The 3,685-nt window shown below is 33.7% G+C and overlaps 1 pseudogene; it reads right to left on the minus strand.

The window, feature by feature from the left end:
- Nucleotides 1-615: 615 nt before the first annotated feature.
- LOC134382878 (small nucleolar RNA SNORA17) lies at nt 616-725 on the minus strand (annotated as a pseudogene).
- Nucleotides 726-3,685: the final 2,960 nt, after the last annotated feature.

A 3,685-nucleotide genomic window follows, 5' to 3' on the forward strand; every position in this document is an offset into this window, starting at 1 on the left:
TTTAACAAATGGACTAAATGGCTGGTAACATCACTTACAAAAGTGTCTTAAACTTGATGAAGATTATGTAGAGAAATAAAGTTTGTGTTTTTCATTTTTATCTATTTTTTTTCAATTCAGAACGAATTGTTTCCTCAAATTTCGCCAACACAGAAGAAATAATTTCCTTGGAGAAGAGCATTAAATAAATCTTTCAATTCAAATCTTTCAACTTAAAACTTTGAAAGAGTGGCTATGAGGCTGCAGCTATGCTGGGTGCTGGTCTTTGTGCCCGAGAGATGACACACAGCTGCACCTGTGATGCTGAGGTCCCAGAGCCAGTATTTGCACTCTTTTCTGACTGGCTGCTGTTACTGAGCTGGGCTCACATCCTTCCTGGCCTCTGCATCTTGACCTGGGCTGAGGGTGCAAGCATTTTGGCCAGTGCTCATGCTGGATCTTCCCAGGATAACAGTCGCCTCCCTTCTTTCTCTGCTCATCACTGTCCTGACCCATTTCTACCTCCTGCTGTGAAAACGCAGGACCGTCAGTGACTCAGGCCAGCTAGGAAAGTACTAAAGTTTTAGACGATAGGCTTCAGGTTGCCCACAAACACACATTGCCACGCTCAAGTACATTGTCAAGAGTCAAAGGCTCACTGGTCAAAACATAGCCTCTCTTCTCTCTGCCACCTAATGACACAAGTTTGACACAGCAGCTACACCTGCAGTTCCTCTAGAAGCAGTTCATTTTCATCTTCTAATTCAATTTTTTCACAGACTTTTTGGAGTCCTCTCATATTTGGGGACAAATCCAGTCAATCACTTCAAGGAATTGAATTAAACAAAATAGTTGATTCTGATTAACATTAACTCATGGCTTTTCATAATACTGTTTACATATTTCCAATATCAGTGAATGTAAACAAGTAAGTCAGCAAGAATAATAGTATTTTTAAATTTCAAAGAACATGTAGAAGAGATGAAGTACAAATCAACAGGTCATTTATTTAATATCATAGTATACAAATTAATATGTGCAAACAAATATTGATATATATTTTAACATTGTATCCCCAGGGAAAGAAAAGACATTGGTCTAGCATTATGACTTAAAATGTGCATTTCATCTGTTTATACTCAGGGAATTTTTGGCAAATATTTCAATATGTTTGTCTTCTAAACTATGTATAACTATTGGCTCTATCTAGCTTCTTGCTCACATTGTGTACGTACAGAATCAAAACTATCTTCTTAGGGCCTTCTATGTACAAGCCACATGGGAGGAAGAAGATGAAGCAAAGATAAAATGTCTCTATCACAAGGCTATCAGCAATTTTTAGAGAAAAGACATTAGCCTTTCTAAAGCAATGAGACAATCAAAAACATCACAAAGTTTACTGATTAAATGTTAAGGGACTATTCCAGTGTTCTATTGCTGCTGTACACATTACCAAAATCTTAGTGGCTTAAAATGACACAATTTATTATCTCATAGTTCTGCAGGTCAGAAGCTTGAAATAGGTGTTACTGGCTAAAATCAAAGTTACAGTAGAACCACACTCCTTCTGCAGGCTCTAGGAAGAATCCGTTTCTTTGCCCTTTCAACTTCCAGAGTTCAGACACATTTAGGGGACTTTTCCTTCATCTTCAAAACCAGCAACAGTGGGCCAAGTTCATATCACATCCCATCACTCTAACCTCCTCTTCTGATTCTTCCATTCTCTAGGTCCCTTTGTTTACAGTGGGCCTACATAGGTAATCCAAGATAATCTCCCAGTTTTAAAGATAGCTGGACTAGCTATTTTAATTCTATCAACATCCTAATTCTCCTTTGCCATGTAATGTAACAGGTTCACAGTTGCTGGGGATTACTGTTGTACATACTTGAGGGTCAATATTCTGCCTGATACAGGTATTATCTCCTAAAATCTGGATATCAGAGGTAATAATAACGTTTGAAATAGTAAGGATGAACTATTTAAAAGACATGACGCTTAAACCGTGCTCTGATACATGTGTAAATGACATAACAGCAACTGTGTAAATCTTGTAAATATCAGGTAGCAAAATCACTTTAGTCCACATTATTAATTTCTATAAAGTTGGGACTAGCAGCTGCTTCATGAACTGTAAAGATAAATACTCATGTATATTACATGTGTTTTACTCTATTAGGTCTAAATTAATCAAATGGTCATCGGGGATAGTAATTTCTGATGTAAGTTTTAGGGTCAGCACAAATGTTGGCAGATCTCTTGCAATTTTTTTCTAATATAAAGCTGTAAAATGGCGCATTTTTTAAATAATGATAACACAATACTACTGAAAACCTATTCAGAAGAGCATATGATTTAGTATGGTTCAATTATTTTTAACAAAATCCCATTATTTCAGTTTATAACATTTAAGTTATGAAACTTAACAATGTTTAATAGGATTGTATCTCCCAATTGATCGAAGCATAAAGTTATTTTTTTAAAAAATACAAATACTCAGAGTCCAGGAGGAACACTGAATTTTACAAAATGTTTTTACCTTTAGATGCATCCAAGTCAGTGGCCATTTTTTCCCTCATTTTAATCGAAATGTTTGGTATCTCAGGGAGAAAAAAATTAGTTCTTGTTTCATGAACACCTGAATAAACCTCAAATCTAGATGGATGATACTATTACCTGGGTAGATAATCCATTTTTCTATAGTGACAATCTTCCCTAATATTTTGCTAGTGCTGCTTTCAAACTGTGATGTTAGATGCCCAAAACTATGGTTTAGTGTCTGAAGTGAAAGTTAAAGAAAGGTATCATAAATAGGTATTTAATATGAATCAAATGTAATACACAAAGGCAGTTATGCTTTTCTGTGTATTTAAATGTGATGGGTTAATAAAGAGATAATATTATTATTTTAATATATTTATGATATATGACAATGACATTTTTCATGTCTTTTCTCCTGACTGTATCTAGAGAGCCTTTGATGAAAATGTATTTAATATAGAAGATCTTTTCAAGAAAGTTAGGGAGCAGGAGCATGAATTTCCATTTATCATGTCAAACAACTAATACGTTTAGGGGATCCCATTGGCATTATATAATATTACATATTCTTATCAAATAGCTGGCAACCTAAGAGGCTTCTTCTTGTATAAATATTGCTATAACATAGATACAATGACAGTAGTCAATGTAATAGGATTTTAATTAAATGAATGTAACAGATTAGAGTACTAATGGATATATATAAAAAAAAAATAGAACTTGATACCTCAAAATCCTTAGAGATGCTGGCCCAGCATTTGGGGCATTGAAGTTAATTTCTGGAAGGTCAGGAACAGATGCCTTGTGAACAGATTTCTCTATACTGAAAAACATAAAAGGAGTAAAACATAAAAAGAGTAAAAACATAAAAGGAGTATTTATTTCCTATATATTTGAGTATATATCAAAAACCTTCCATATGGTATATACTCAAATATATATGCAATAAATACTCCTTTTATGTTTTTAATAATTGCCGTAATTATTTTTTATTTTTAATCTATTTTATAGAAACATAAGGAACTTTCAAATACAAAGTCTTATTCTATTATTTATTTCATGCTGATTCATGCTGTAACTTCTATTATGTCTTTTAACCTCACAAATATCTTTTAACAATACTTTTAAATGTAGTTTTTCTGACAACTAATTCTTATAGCTTTTGGC

This window comes from Cynocephalus volans, chromosome 7, assembly GCF_027409185.1.
Source record: "Cynocephalus volans isolate mCynVol1 chromosome 7, mCynVol1.pri, whole genome shotgun sequence".
NCBI lineage: Eukaryota > Metazoa > Chordata > Mammalia > Dermoptera > Cynocephalidae > Cynocephalus > Cynocephalus volans.